We start from the raw sequence: 18,031 nt of genomic DNA, 5'->3' as shown, positions 1-18,031 counted from the left end.
ACTGTGGCTGGGATACGACTTGTTGCAGTCTTTTTTCTGGGATTCGAACCCACGACCCTCAGATTACGAGTCGGGCCTGACTCAAAGAGAAACTACGAAACTGCCGAATAGAACTAGATTACAAAATGTCACGAAATGGTTTGTAAAGTGTCATCTTTTCACGTCCAAATGGTCCAGATTATGATGAAGCAAAAATTTTTCGTAAAAGTACAGCCCCCCGCTTGTACAGCGGTATGTCTCCGGATTTACAACGCTAAAATCAGGGGTTCGATTCCCTCGGTGGGCTGAGCAGATAGCCCTTTGTGGCTTTGCTATAAGAAAAACACACATTCGTAAAAGTACATCTTTCAAACACAAATAGCTGAGACTAGAATGTAAGAACTGATATTTAAATTCAATGTTTTCAAGGTCAAATAGTTGAGACTGTGATACGAGAACATTTTATAACGTCATGTTTTTAAGATTAAATAGTAGAGACTGTGATTCAAGAACGTTCTATAAACGCCACCTACTTCAGACCAACTACTGAATATCTATCTTTTGATTGGTTAACTTTAAGAACATTGATTGCAGCCAATTACAATTATTTTAATATATATATGTATATGTATAATTGTGTTTGTGAAAATATAGTAACAGACAAGTAATCTCAAAGATAAATATATTTACACACCGCGTGAGGTGGTAACACGACTGTCGCATTTCTTGTTATTAAGTTCTATTTGACAGTTTATTAAATATTGTTACAACGTCTGCATTTATATTCTCACACTGGCTGTATGTTACACTTCTTAAATGTCTGAATGTTACATCCTAGCACTATCTGTATGTTACATTCTAACACTATCTGTATGTCACATTCTAACACTACCTTTATGTTACTTTCTGACACTATCTGCATATTACAGTCTAACACTATCTGTATATTACAGTCTAACATTATCTGAATGTTACATTCTAACACTATCTGTATATTACATTCTAACACTATCTGTATATTACATTCTAATACTATCTGTTTCTTACAATCTAACATTATATGAATGTTACATTATTACAGTGTGTTGCTTTTACCTTTTTCAGTACGTGGGTGTTAGACTCTAGTAATATCCTATATGTTAGACTTTAGTAATATCCTGTATGTTAGACTCTAGTAATATCCTGTATGTTAGACTCTAGTAATATCCTGTATGTTAAACTAGTAATATCCTGTATGTTAGACTAGTAATATCCTGTATGTTAGACTAGTAATATCCTGTATATTTGATTCTCACAGTGTCTGTGTTCACACAGATATCCATATAATCCATATATAGTATATATATATATAGTATATATAATATCACACAGATAACTGGATATCTTCGATATTAAATTCGTCCAGTTTGTGTATTTATATAATATAAGTTACAATCTTACATACAGTGGTATTAAATAGACACCGGTTAACTGGTTATAGCAGTGGTTGGCATGTGCTTATACAACACTTCTTTATATTTACCCAGAGACACTTATTAACCATCGCGCATGATCAAACACACAAGCTAAAGTTAATAGAGAAATCACTTATTTCACAGAACTTCTTCATACTGTATATATTAGGTAAAGTACTCCGAAGTGGGAGTTGTGGTGATCGTTTATGAGCAAACTTGTTTGTCAGTGTTCAGAAAGGTCTGGCAAACTACAGTGCTGTATAATTCTTCTCGTCGGTTTACTTTCCAAGTAATTTTGTTTACGAGTTGGCTATTCTTGTCATATGAACGTTTCAAAATCAGATCCATCTTTATTTATATTTCTTTTTAACGTAACTTGATGAATTATGAACTGAATTGAATAGAAATTTCGGTTCTTCAAAAGAACTGATTTAATAAATTTACGAAGCTTTATTGAACTAAAGTTAAAATGTGAAACATGAATAATTTAGGAAAGTCTGTCGAGGTCATTTTTTGCTGCTTTACCTATGGTTTTTCATTTCTTTTCCCTCTAGTAAGTCTATTCTTAAAGATAACTGACTGCTGGTTTCGTAATATTTGGAGTAGCTCTTTACTGTTCAAACAACTACAGCAAACAACTAGAAATCATGACATCACTGACAATAAGACCCACATTTTTGAAGAACATACGTAAACTTAACATTTTGATAAATAAACCAGTGTTTAGTTTACTGTCAGGTAGAACAAAGCTAATAAATAACGCCAACATCAATGAATGGATAACATTAAGAAATAAAGAGACTGACATGATTGCTCTGATAAAATGGAAATCGCAGGCTCCATTTTATGTATCCGTTTGTGATTGCGAAATTACAACGAAGCACAAGAGTGGCACGTGAGAAGGAAGTGTGGATGTTAGCCCCTTATTTGGTAGGAGTTAAGGGTGAGGATGAAGCCTACTTACCAGTTAAAGATAAAGGACTAACACTAACTTATTTGGTAGGAGTTAAGAGTGAGGATGAAGCCTACTTACCAGTTAAAGATAAAGGACTAACAATAACTTATTTGGTAGGAGTTAAGGGTGAGGATGAGGCCTACTTACCAGTTAAAGATAAAGGACTAACACTAACTTATTTGGTAGGAGTTAAGAGTGAGGATGAGGGCTACTTACCAGTTAAAGATAAAGGACTAACACTAACTTATTTGGTAGGAGTTAAGGGTGAGGATGAAGCCTACTTACCAGTTAAAGATAAAGGACTAACACTAACTTATTTGGTAGGAGTTAAGAGTGAGGATGAGGCCTACTTACCAGTTAAAGATAAAGGACTAACACTAACTTATTTGGTAGGAGTTAAGAGTGAGGATGAGGCCTACTTACCAGTTAAAGATAAAGGACTAACACTAACTTATTTGGTAGGAGTTAAGGGTGAGGATGAGGCCTACTTACAAGTTAAAGATAAAGGACTAACACTAACTTATTTGGTAGGAGTTAAGGGTGAGGATGAGGCCTACTTACCATTAAAGATAAAGGACTAACACTAACTTATTTGGTAGGAGGTAAGAGTGAGGATGAGGCCTACTTACCAGTTAAAGATAAAAGACTAACACTAACTTATTTGGTAGGAGTTAAGGGTGAGGATGAGGCCTACTTACCAGTTAAAGATAAAGGAATAACACTAACACATTTCCTCTTTACGTAGTATTTCCGCATCACGTTGCAAATGAACCATTTTTAGAAAAATGTCAGAAAAAAACACAACAATCCGGCGTGTGGAAACTTAAAACGGTGATCACTACCTTGTTATTACCACTAGTGAAACTGTAGTTTTACCTTAAGTATCTATCTTCTACCAGTCTTACCTAAACTATAGTACAGTTTTATCTCGGTGGTCTATCTCTGAGCAATGTTATCTGAATTATAATAGAAGTTTATCTCGATGATCTACCTTTGACCAGTTTTTACCTAAACTATAATAAAATTTGTCTCTAGTTCTGACCAGTCTTCACCATTATATGGATAGTAATATCCTGGTAAATGTGCCAATCTTTATCATTATATGGATAGTAATATACTGGTAAATGTGCCAATCTTTATCATTATATAGATAGTAATATCCTGGTAAATGTGCCAGTCTTCATCATTACATGGATAGTAATATCCTGGTAAATGTGCAAGTCTTTTCCATTATATGGATAGTAATATCCTGGTAAATGTGCCAGTCTTCATCATCATATGAATAGTAATATCCTGGTAAATGTGCAAGTCTTCATCATTATATGGATGGTAATATCCTGGTAGATGTGCCAGTCTTCATCATTATATGGATAGTAATATCCTGGTAAATGTGCAAGTCTTCACCATTATATGGATAGTAATATCCTGGTAGATGTGCCAGTCTTCATCGTTATATGGATAGTAATATCCTGGTAAATGTGCCAGTCTTCATCATTATATGGATAATAATATCCTGGTAAATGTGCCAGTCTTCATAATTATGTCGATAGTAATATCCTGGTAAATGTGCCAGTCTTCATCATTATATGGATAGTAATATCCTGATAAATGTGCCAGTCTTGTTCATTGTATGGATAATAATATACTGGTAAATGTGCCAGTCTTCATCATTATATGGATAGTAATATCCTGGTATATGTGCAAGTCTTCATCATTATATGAATAGTAATATCTTGGTAAATGTGCAAGTCTTCATCATTACATGGATAGTAATATCCTGGTAAATGTGCCAGTCTTCATCATTATATGGATAGTAATATCATGGTAGATGTGCTAGTCTTCATCATTATATGGATAGTAATATACTGGTAAATGTGCCAGTCTTCATCATTATATGGATAGTAATATCCTGGTAAATGTGCCAGTCTTCATCATTATATGGATAGTAATATCCTGGTAAATGTGCAAGTCTTCATCATTATATGGATAGTAATATCCTGGTAAGTGTGCAAGTCTTCATCATTATATGGATAGTAATATCCTGGTAAATGTGAAAGTCTTCATCATTATATGAATAGTAATATCCTGGTAAAGTGCCAGTCTTCATCATTATATGGATAGTAATATCCTGGTAAATGTGCAAGTCTTCATCATTATATGGATAGTAATATCCTGGTAAATGTGCCAGTCTTGTTCATTGTATGGATAATAATATACTGGTAAATGTGTCAGTCTTCATCATTATATGGATAGTAATATCCTGGTATATGTGCAAGTCTTCATCATTATATGGATAGTAATATCCTGGTAAATGTGCCAGTCTTTATCATGATATGGATAAAAATATCCTGGTAAATGTGCCAGTCTTCATCATTATATGGATAGTAATATCCTGGTAAATGTGCCAGTCTTCATCATTATATGGATAGTAATATCCTGGTAAATGTGCAAGTCTTCATCATTATATGGATAGTAATATCCTGGTAAGTGTGCAAGTCTTCATCATTATATGGATAGTAATATCCTGGTAAATGTGAAAGTCTTCATCATTATATGAATAGTAATATCCTGGTAAAGTGCCAGTCTTCATCATTATATGGATAGTAATATCCAGGTAAATGTGCCAGTCTTCATCGTTATATGGATAGTAATATCCTGGTAAATGTGCAAGTCTTCATCATTATATGGATAGTAATATCCTGGTAAATGTGCCAGTCTTGTTCATTGTATGGATAATAATATACTGGTAAATGTGTCAGTCTTCATCATTATATGGATAGTAATATCCTGGTATATGTGCAAGTCTTCATCATTATATGGATAGTAATATCCTGGTAAATGTGCCAGTCTTTATCATGATATGGATAAAAATATCCTGGTAAATGTGCCAGTCTTCATCATTATATGGATAGTAATATCCTGGTAAATTTGCCAGTCTTCATCATTATATGGATAGTAATGTCCTTGTAAATGTGCCAGTCTTCATCATTATTTGGAGAACAATATCCTGGTAAATGTGCCTTATTAAAGTCATTAATGATTTCATTCTTTTATTCCACGTATTTCAGTTTGAAAATATTTTATACCCGATGTTTCAAGAATCTTTGAAAGTTCGTACTTGTATTCATCCATATCGATTTGTGTGATTAGCCTGTTAAACATACTAGCTACCAAACACTATTAACTGCGGCTGTTGAGATAATGTAGAGGGCTCTTTTTTGACGGCTAGACCACTGTATGAGATAATGTAGAGGGCTCTCTTGTGACGTTAAAACTCCTGACATTGCATGTTACGGTTCACTTTGATCGAATTCTTCGCTGGGACAGCGGTAAGTCTACTAATTTACAACGCTAAAATTAGGGGTTTGATTCCCTTCGGTGGACACAGCAGGTCGTCCGATGTGGCTTTACGATAAGAAAAACACATACAAACACACTCACTTTGATCGGTTAGACTACTGTATGAGAGAAATTATTTTTTTTTGTTAAAAACAAACATAAAAATCATTAGTCATGCTCGGTTAGTTGTGTATCGACTTTCAAGTCATTATTACAGCTCAGAATACATATGTTAGATATCGAACCACCATTATTTTTGTATAAATATAACATTAAAAATCTTATTAAAATTCTAAGAAGTTTTGTTGAGAAATATTTAATGAGACAATTTAAAATATGTTTATTATACATCTGCCTCTTTCGAAAAACACTGGTCACAGAATTATGTGTGTTTGTGTGCGTTTTCTTATAGCAAAACCACATCGGACTATCTGCTGAGTTCACCGAGGGGAAACTCAGAATTATGACTTAACAATATGTATGTTTGTTTATTTGGATTGGCAAGCGAAGTAAAATAAATTCCGACAAGAGCAAAATTTAAAATAACAACAAATGTCCCGGCATGGACAGGTGGCTAAGGCACAAATGTCACGGCATGGACAGGTGGCTAAGGCACTCGATTCTTTGTCTTCGGGTTTGAATCCCCGTCACACCAAAACATGCTCGCCCTTTCAACCGTGGAGGCGTTATTATGTTCCGTCAATCCCACTATTCGTTGGTAAAAGAGTAGCCAAAGAGTTGGCAATGGGTGGTGATGACTAGCTGCCTTCCTTCTATTCTTACACTGCTAAATAAGGGAAATTGAAAACAAACCTAAAACAACAACAACTAAGCAATCAGTATGGCTAATAAAGTAAAATAAAATATGACTTATAAAGATTGAAACGTACTTTGTAACAATGTGTCAACGAAATTTTCGGCCGTAATGTTGGGGTTAAAACAATTAACATCACCTTTATTTCATCTATGAGACTCTTAATCGACTGGTATTTTTTGTAAGCTAAAGTTACAGTCGTCAATTTATAAATCACATAGGACGAGCATGTTTAGCGACAGGGATTCGATTTCGCGATCCTCGGGGAGAGACCACAGTGTCCCTAACCATTAGGTCATGCCGGGCTTGGGATAATAAACATTGCTACAGTAAAGTAAACATTAACTGGTCATTGATTATAATACCATGCAGAAAAGATAGCTTTATGAAAGTCAGAGCTTCATAGAAATCAGACAGCGTAGTGAATGTTGATTGTCTAAATACAATGAAACAGACACCAACGTTGTTTGAAATAGGCTACCTGTGTTCTGCCAAACACAAGTATCGAAACCCGGTTTCTAGCGTTGTAAGACCGCAGATATAATGCTTTGTCACTTGGCGCAACGTGAAAGGAAGTGTTCAGTGTTAGAGCACTTAAGTGTTTAGGAAGTGTTCAGTGTTAGAGTAGGAAGTTGGTGTTTATTTTAATGAAACTCAGAAAGCAAAGTAAACGTTTCCTGTCCACTATTAGTGAAACCAGGTAGCAAAAATGATCTTTGATTTGTAAAGTTCCCGTAACACTGGAGACATATTTACTGTTCCATGATAGTAAAAATTATTTATTATATAAAAGAAAGTTTTTTGGTTGTTGTTGTTTTTCAAATGACCACTTTTACTTTAGAATAGCGAACCCAGTGAGTTCAGGTACTGTGTCCTCAAAATAAATATTGGGTCAGGGTTTACACTTTGTTTATTTCGTATCTGGTTATTTTAAATTTTGTTGCGTTACAAGACTTAAAATATTATTTTGAGTAAAATGTTAGGTTATCACATCGATAAATGTAATATTTCCAGATTCAGACGTACAGCATTAATTATCGAAAGACCGGCGTTTAAGAGTCAAGACTGGCAAGGCTTTGAAGGCTAAGTTAATGTTAAGCTGTGAGTGAGTCGATTTAATATAAGTAATGGCGAAAGTATGCACCCCAGCCCGCCCTCTTCAGGGAGGGATGGGGACATCTTTTGTAGTTACGCCACTGGATATAAACTACTTCTGTTTTGTTTTTTGTTTGTTGGAACTCATGCAAAACCGCACGTGAGCTGTATGAGCCGATTTTCTTTAATCTAGAAGATAGTCCGATAATTAACGCCACCTGTCACTAAATTAATGAATTATGAGGTTTTACTTTCACTTTTATAACGCATTCACGGTACGGAAGTGTTTGGCGCGATTTTAACTGGACATAAACGTTGGATTCCCAGCTAAACAGCTTGTACATAACTGTACCGAGCAATATAAACATTTGTCATGGTGACACTAGACAAACGATAAAACACTACAGAAAACAACGCAGACTTCTAAAATGAAACTAAAGCTGGGAATAGCATGAGTCTGGTACCGAACTTGAGAATAAATAATATTATAATTTTTATTAGAAGAATTTTGTAATAATGAGTAAAAAATGTTAGTAGTATACAATGTTATTTTATATATTATTACAGAACACTATAGATGTCATAACATTCTTAATGTTTGTTTGTTTTTGAAGTTCGCACAAAGCTACACAACGATTATCTACTCTAGCCGTCCCTAATGTATCAGTGTAAGACTAGAGGGATGGCAGCTAAACATCGCCATTCACCGCCAACTCTTGGAATACTATTTTACCAACGAATAGTGGGATTGATCGTCACATTATAACGCCCCCACGGCTGAAAGGGCGAGCATGTTTGGCGCGATGGGGATGCGAACCCGCGACCCTCAGATTACGAGTCGCACGCCTTAACACGCTTGGCCATGAACATTCTTAATGTTCACAAACATTGGTATCACCAGTGTTAGTAGTATGTAATTTTATTTTCTGCTACTAAATGATGCTGTGACATTTTCAGCAACAATCAAAATTGTTTATTTCAAAGCATAACACAATCAGGAAAACGTTCTCCTAACGAACCAGACATTAGGAGCATCAATAGTACAAACCAGGCTTAAAAGTTGCATATATTATTTCTGTGGTTACAGAATTTGTATTATATTTCTAAACTTGATATTTTCGAGTGCTATTTCATCTCGATACAACAATGCTGTGAAAAGGTTTATATTCTGCCTAGGGTACGTTAGATGGTTGGTTGGTTGTGTAGCATTTATCGACGCAAAGCATTGTTTTGACTTTCGCGCAAAGCTACACAACGATTATCTACGCTAGCCGTCCCTAATTTATCAGTGTAAGACTAGAGGGATGGCAGCTAAACATCGCCATCCACCGACAACTCTTGGAATACTATTTTACCAACGAACAGTGGGATTGACCGTAACATTATAACGCCACCACGGCTGAAAGGGCGAGCATGTTTGGTGCGATGGGGATTCGAACCTGCGACCCTCAGATTGCGAGTCAAACGCCTTAACTAACCTGGCAATGCCCGCCGACCCAAAGCAACTAAGTTATCTACGCCAAACAGCCGGCTGTATGTTAAATATCTGATTAATGAAAATCAAAATACAGTGATATTGAAAACGAATGTCGATACTGTTACCTGTAGTGTAGTCTACCCAGTAAGAAAGCGTGTGGAAAAAAACAGTGCACAGAAGAAAAACTAAAATTGACAAACTAGGTACCTCAAATCAGCAAAATGTACTCAAGTCGACATAGTGATGACGTCATCAAGAGGTCCTGGATACACATTGATTAATCATAACAATGTGAAGTTTAAACAACATTGGATGTCATCTTCACACTTGCCCATCCTTATTTCTTTGACCCCCCCCCCCTCTCCGCATGTATAGATATATATATATCAAATCTTAAAGACTTGGTTTGGTTTTTGGAATTTCGCACAAAGTTACTCGAGGGCTATCTGTGCTAGCCGTCCGTAATTTAACAGTGTGAGACTAGAGGGAAGGCAGCTAGTCATCACCACCCACCCCTAACTCTTGGGCTACTCTTTTACCAACGAATAGTGGAACTGACCGTCACATTATAACTCCCCCACGGCTGGGAGGGCGAGCATGTTTGGCGCGACTCGGGCGCGAACCCGCGACCCTCAGATTACGAAGCGCACGCCTCAACGCGCTAGGCATCTTAAAGACACCATGTTTAATAGGGTTAACTAGGTAACTTGAATATAATCGTGTTTACCACAGGCGGATATTGGGTAAGATACAAAAATCAAAATTTTGGTTCCAACCGTACTTAAAACACTCAATGAAAGCGTTTCCAGGTCTAGCCCTTTACTGATCATACTATTAATAGTATATTGTGACATTAAAAGTTTGTATTATTTTATACTAATAAGATACTATGGTATATATGTATATCTAATGTCAGAAAACGTAGACAATTTAACAGAAAAGAAATAGAAACCCTTCAACCCGAAGAATCCAGTTTGTACCTGAAGAAAAAAGGTCCACCTTTCGAAATCGCTTGGATTATAGGTTTTCTATATTGTGATGACGAGAAAACTCACATGTAGAGGAAAATTATATACGTAAAAAAGGCTTTCTCTACCCATACCAGCCGTCCTTTTTACATATATAAGGTTTTCTACTCCATTTCTATCAAGACTTCTTGAGCCTAATTGTTGTTATAACATCGTTAAATATAATAGTATTTTGTGTTAATTTATTTTAGTAAGAAAATAATGTTATTGACAGTAAGTGCGTAAGAAACTAAGCCTAATACAGGATTAATTGGTATTACTAGTTCTGGTGTCGGATTATCCTACAAGCAGGGGTGTAATCCTGAGGGATGGAGGATACACCCTCCTTAATTTCAGATGGGGGCTATGGTACATATAATCATCCCTCCCTACAGTTTGGTCTGTTGAATTCTTTTATTGCATTACAGGCCTACAAATTGTTTGTTCTTGTGATTCTCGTGTTCTTACCAATCGAATTACATAATTAGGCCTAGCTGTAGGCTTTTCAGTAGCCGAAATGTACATCTTTAATATAGGCGTGCTTCTAAGCTTTTCGATCTAAGCGATAGTTCGTAAGTATCAGTCAGTAGGCCTAAGTATACATGCAAGTATCGTGGCAACAAGATTACTCTGTGACTACATGTTTACAGCTTTCAGGTTCACGTAATCAGAGATTACCAATTTGCAAATTGAACAGTCCACATAAGTGGTTGTAAAAATCATCCCCCAATCAGGTGTAAAAAAGCTACGCCTCTGCCTACAAGATATATTACCAAGAACAGAATGTTAACACCAGTTACTTTATCAAATTATCAGTTTAGTGTTATATCAGGATAGAATTAAATTGCAGTTATAACGTAAAGGCCTATTATCAACATAACAAATAGTCTAATACCCTCATATCACGTTATTCTCAAACATACAGTATCAACAGTACAGCAAGATTGGTTTCACCGATTCTAAAACCGGTGTAACGATTTTAAATAACCCCCGTTTTCAAGTTACCCCCCTGTAATATGGAATCGTTTTCAGAGTACCGGGGGAGTAACATGAAATCGATTTTAAATTAGCCCCCTTGATTTCAAATTACCCCTCTTCTAACGCCAAAATGAGAAACATAATGATTACTTTTAATATTTGTAGTGCGTGCCGAGTACGTATCTAAGCACATGATAATAGGCAAAAGGCCTATTATTTCTTTTATTAAAATTGATGATTTATATAAGATAAAAGGTATTTTAAGGGCTCGTCCTCACCAGACCACAAGGTCTACATACTGTCTTCATTCAATATATTGTAATTTATACATATTAATTTTTTATATTTCTTTATGCGCACTGAAATAAAATGAGTGATTGATAGCATGAGATATAAAACATGATAAATATTCGAATTTTTACATTATTATTAATGTGTTAATTTCATTTACTCACACTGAGTGCGATAAAAACGTCTAGCATCGTAACAAACAGTTAAAACGAGTCTATCGGGAAGGGGGTAGTTTGAAATTGAGGGGGGTAAGATGAAATCGATTTCAGACTTCACCGGGGGTAACCTGAAATCGATTTTGTCCTACCCCCCGGTAATATGAAGACGAATTCAAATTAGAAACTTATTATCAAAGTATCAGCTAAGTCTATGTTACAAACTGTAACACCAGTTTGTCGTTAGAAACTTATTATCAAAGTATCAGCTAAGTCTATGTTACAAACTGTAACACCAGTTTGTCATTAGAAACTTATTATCAAAGTATCAGCTAAGTCTATGTTACAAACTGTAACACCAGTTTGTCGTTAGAAACTTATTATTAAAGTATCAGCTAAGTCTATGTTACAAACTGTAACACCAGCTTGTCATTAGAAACTTATTATCAAAGTATCAGCTAAGTCTATGTTACAAACTGTAACACCAGTTTATCGTTAGAAACTTATTATTAAAGTATCAGCTAAGTCTATGTTACAAACTGTAACACCAGCTTGACGTTAGAAACTTATTATCAAAGTATCAGCTAAGTCTATGTTACAACCTGTAACACCAGCTTGTCGTTAAAAACTTATTATCTTATTATCAAAGTATCAGCTAATTAAAAATTATCAGCTAAGTGTTACAACCTGTAACACCAGCTTGTCGTTAGAAACTTATTATTAAAGTATCAGCTAAGTCTATGTTACAAACTGTAACACCAGTTTGTCGTTAGAAACTTATTATTAAAGTATCAGCTAAGTCTATGTTACAAACTGTAACACCAGTTTGTCATTAGAAACTTATTATCAAAGTAAAGTATCAGCTAAGTCTATCAGCTTCTATGTTACAAACTGTAACACCAGTTTGTCATTAGAAACTTATTATCAAAGTATCAGCTAAGTCTATGTTACAAACTGTAACACCAGTTTGTCATTAGAAACTTATTATTAAAGTATCAGCTAAGTCTATGTTACAAACTGTAACACCAGTTTGTCATTAGAAACTTATTATTAAAGTATCAGCTAAGTCTATGTTACAAACTGTAACACCAGTTTGTCATTAGAAACTTATTATTAAAGTATCAGCTAAGTCTATGTTACAAACTGTAACACCAGTTTGTCATTAGAAACTTATTATCAAAGTATCAGCTAAGTCTATGTTACAAACTGTAACACCAGTTTGTCATTAGAAACTTATTATCAAAGTATCAGCTAAGTCTATGTTACAAACTGTAACACCAGTTTGTCATTAGAAACTTATTATTAAAGTATCAGCTAAGTCTATGTTACAAACTGTAACACCAGTTTGTCATTAGAAACTTATTATCAAAGTATCAGCTAAGTCTATGTTACAAACTGTAACACCAGTTTGTCATTAGAAACTTATTATTAAAGTATCAGCTAAGTCTATGTTACAAACTGTAACACCAGCTTGTCGTTAGAAACTTATTATCAAAGTATCAGCTAAGTCTATGTTACAAACTGTAACACCAGTTTGTCGTTAGAAACTTATTATTAAAGTATCAGCTAAGTCTATGTTACAAACTGTAACACCAGCTTGTCGTTAGAAACTTATTATCAAAGTATCAGCTAAGTCTATGTTACAAACTGTAACACCAGCTTGTCGTTAGAAACTTATTATCAAAGTATCAGCTAAGTCTATGTTACAAACTGTAACACCAGCTTGTCGTTAGAAACTTATTATTAAAGTATCAGCTAAGTCTATGTTACAAACTGTAACACCAGTTTGTCGTTAGAAACTTATTATCAAAGTATCAGCTAAGTCTATGTTACAAACTGTAACACCAGTTTGTCATTAGAAACTTATTATCAAAGTATCAGCTAAGTCTATGTTACAAACTGTAACACCAGTTTGTCATTAGAAACTTATTATTAAAGTATCAGCTAAGTCTATGTTACAAACTGTAACACCAGTTTGTCCTTATTATTAAAGTATCAGCTGTCTATGTTACAAACTGTAACACCAGTTTGTCATTAGAAACTTATTATCAAAGTATCAGCTAAGTCTATGTTACAAACTGTAACACCAGTTTGTCATTAGAAACTTATTATTAAAGTATCAGCTAGGTCTATGTTACAAACTGTAACACCAGTTTGTCATTAGAAACTTATTATCAAACAGCTAAGTCTATGTTACAAACTGTAACACCAGTTTGTCATTAGAAACTTATTATCAAAGTATCAGCTAAGTCTATGTTACAAACTGTAACACCAGTTTGTCGTTAGAAACTTATTATTAAAGTATCAGCTAAGTCTATATTTACAAACTGTAACACCAGTTTGTCATTAGAAACTTATTATCAAAGTATCAGCTAAGTCTATGTTACAAACTGTAACACCAGTTTGTCATTAGAAACTTATTATCAAAGTATCAGCTAAGTCTATGTTACAAACTGTAACACCAGTTTGTCGTTAGAAACTTATTATTAAAGTATCAGCTAAGTCTATGTTACAAACTGTAACACCAGCTTGTCATTAGAAACTTATTATTAAAGTATCAGCTAAGTCTATGTTACAAACTGTAACACCAGTTTGTCGTTAGAAACTTATTATTAAAGTATCAGCTAAGTCTATGTTACAAACTGTAACACCAGCTTGTCGTTAGAAACTTATTATCAAAGTATCAGCTAAGTCTATGTTACAAACTGTAACACCAGTTTGTCGTTAGAAACTTATTATTAAAGTATCAGCTAAGTCTATGTTACAAACTGTAACACCAGTTTGTCATTAGAAACTTATTATCAAAGTATCAGCTAAGTCTATGTTACAAACTGTAACACCAGTTTGTCGTTAGAAACTTATTATTAAAGTATCAGCTAAGTCTATGTTACAAACTGTAACACCAGCTTGTCGTTAGAAACTTATTATCAAAGTATCAGCTAAGTCTATGTTACAAACTGTAACACCAGCTTGTCGTTAGAAACTTATTATCAAAGTATCAGCTAAGTCTATGTTACAAACTGTAACACCAGTTTGTCGTTAGAAACTTATTATTAAAGTATCAGCTAAGTCTATGTTACAAACTGTAACACCAGTTTGTCGTTAGAAACTTATTATTAAAGTATCAGCTAAGTCTATGTTACAAACTGTAACACCAGTTTGTCATTAGAAACTTATTATTAAAGTATCAGCTAAGTCTATGTTACAAACTGTAACACCAGTTTGTCGTTAGAAACTTATTATCAAAGTATCAGCTAAGTCTATGTTACAAACTGTAACACCAGTTTGTCGTTAGAAACTTATTATCAAAGTATCAGCTAAGTCTATGTTACAAACTGTAACACCAGTTTGTCATTAGAAACTTATTATTAAAGTATCAGCTAAGTCTATGTTACAAACTGTAACACCAGTTTGTCGTTAGAAACTTATTATCAAAGTATCAGCTAAGTCTATGTTACAAACTGTAACACCAGCTTGTCGTTAGAAACTTATTATCAAAGTATCAGCTAAGTCTATGTTACAAACTGTAACACCAGCTTGTCATTAGAAACTTATTATTAAAAAGTATCAGCTAAGTCTATGTTACAAACTGTAACACCAGTTTGTCGTTAGAAACTTATTATTAAAGTATCAGCTAAGTCTATGTTACAAACTGTAACACCAGTTTGTCATTAGAAACTTATTATCAAAGTATCAGCTAAGTCTATGTTACAAACTGTAACACCAGTTTGTCATTAGAAACTTATTATCAAAGTATCAGCTAAGTCTATGTTACAAACTGTAACACCAGTTTGTCATTAGAAACTTATTATTAAAGTATCAGCTAAGTCTATGTTACAAACTGTAACACCAGTTTGTCATTAGAAACTTATTATCAAAGTATCAGCTAAGTCTATGTTACAAACTGTAACACCAGTTTGTCATTAGAAACTTATTATTAAAGTATCAGCTTAAGTCTATGTTACAAACTGTAACACCAGTTTGTCATTAGAAACTTATTATTAAAGTATCAGCTAAGTCTATGTTACAAACTGTAACACCAGTTTGTCATTAGAAACTTATTATCAAAGTATCAGCTAAGTCTATGTTACAAACTGTAACACCAGTTTGTCATTAGAAACTTATTATTAAAGTATCAGCTAAGTCTATGTTACAAACTGTAACACCAGTTTGTCATTAGAAACTTATTATCAAAGTATCAGCTAAGTCTATGTTACAAACTGTAACACCAGTTTGTCATTAGAAACTTATTATCAAAGTATCAGCTAAGTCTATGTTACAAACTGTAACACCAGTTTGTCATTAGAAACTTATTATTAAAGTATCAGCTAAGTCTATGTTACAAACTGTAACACCAGTTTGTCGTTAGAAACTTATTATCAAAGTATCAGCTAAGTCTATGTTACAAACTGTAACACCAGTTTGTCATTAGAAACTTATTATCAAAGTATCAGCTAAGTCTATGTTACAAACTGTAACACCAGTTTGTCATTAGAAACTTATTATTAAAGTATCAGCTAAGTCTATGTTACAAACTGTAACACCAGTTTGTCATTAGAAACTTATTATCAAAGTATCAGCTAAGTCTATGTTTACAAACTGTAACACCAGTTTGTCGTTAGAAACTTATTATCAAAGTATCAGCTAAGTCTATGTTACAAACTGTAACACCAGTTTGTCGTTAGAAACTTATTATTAAAGTATCAGCTAAGTCTATGTTACAAACTGTAACACCAGTTTGTCGTTAGAAACTTATTATTAAAGTATCAGCTAAGTCTATGTTACAAACTGTAACACCAGTTTGTCGTTAGAAACTTATTATTAAAGTATCAGCTAAGTCTATGTTACAAACTGTAACACCAGCTTGTCGTTAGAAACTTATTATTAAAGTATCAGCTAAGTCTATGTTACAAACTGTAACACCAGCTTGTCGTTAGAAACTTATTATTAAAGTATCAGCTAAGTCTATGTTACAAACTGTAACACCAGTTTGTCGTTAGAAACTTATTATTAAAGTATCAGCTAAGTCTATGTTACAAACTGTAACACCAGCTTGTCGTTAGAAACTTATTATCAAAGTATCAGCTAAGTCTATGTTACAAACTGTAACACCAGTTTGTCATTAGAAACTTATTATTAAAAGTATCAGCTAAGTCTATGTTACAAACTGTAACACCAGCTTGTCGTTAGAAACTTATTATTAAAAGTATCAGCTAAGTCTATGTTACAAACTGTAACACCAGCTTGTCGTTAGAAACTTATTATCAAAGTATCAGCTAAGTCTATGTTACAAACTGTAACACCAGTTTGTCATTAGAAACTTATTATTAAAGTATCAGCTAAGTCTATGTTACAAACTGTAACACCAGCTTGTCGTTAGAAACTTATTATTAAAGTATCAGCTAAGTCTATGTTACAAACTGTAACACCAGTTTGTCATTAGAAACTTATTATTAAAGTATCAGCTAGTCTATGTTACAAACTGTAACACCAGTTTGTCGTTAGAAACTTATTATCAAAGTATCAGCTAAGTCTATGTTACAAACTGTAACACCAGTTTGTCGTTAGAAACTTATTATCAAAGTATCAGCTAAGTCTATGTTACAAACTGTAACACCAGCTTGTCGTTAGAAACTTATTATTAAAGTATCAGCTAAGTCTATGTTACAAACTGTAACACCAGCTTGTCGTTAGAAACTTATTATTAAAGTATCAGCTAAGTCTATGTTACAAACTGTAACACCAGTTTGTCATTAGAAACTTATTATTAAAGTATCAGCTAAGTCTATGTTACAAACTGTAACACCAGCTTGTCGTTAGAAACTTATTATCAAAGTATCAGCTAAGTCTATGTTACAAACTGTAACACCAGTTTATCGTTAGAAACTTATTATTAAAGTATCAGCTAAGTCTATGTTACAAACTGTAACACCAGCTTGACGTTAGAAACTTATTATCAAAGTATCAGCCAAGTCTATGTTACAAACTGTAACACCAGCTTGTCGTTAGAAACTTATTATCAAAGTATCAGCTAAGTCTAGTGCAGAATAAAGTGAAATCTTTTATTATAGTATCATATTATCCTGGAAGGTTTATTTTCAATGTAGAAGTCTAGCACAAAATAACAATTTTTATTACCAGATTATCTCGGAAGGCCTGTTATCAAGGCATTTGTTTGATTAAGTATTGCACTAGAATTATACCAACTCTTTACAGTACCAGGTTACCCTGGAAACCCTATTACATGGACATTAATTTTTCATGGTATCGGAATGGATCGATGTCATATATAATAATAGTAATTTATTTATTCAGTACTTCTTTTCGCCTGGATATAAATTATGTATCAAATAATATCGAATGATAACAGTAATCAAAATATAGTAAAATTATCTTGGCAAAGTTAATATGATGGAAGATATTAGGATGTTTAAAGTTAATATGATGGAAGATATCAGTATATTTAAAGTTAATATGATGGAAGATT

This window comes from Tachypleus tridentatus, chromosome 4 (assembly GCF_004210375.1).
Source record: "Tachypleus tridentatus isolate NWPU-2018 chromosome 4, ASM421037v1, whole genome shotgun sequence".
Taxonomy (NCBI): domain Eukaryota; kingdom Metazoa; phylum Arthropoda; class Merostomata; order Xiphosura; family Limulidae; genus Tachypleus; species Tachypleus tridentatus.
The sequence above is the reverse complement of the archived record's forward strand: the minus strand, read 5'-3'. Positions refer to the sequence as shown.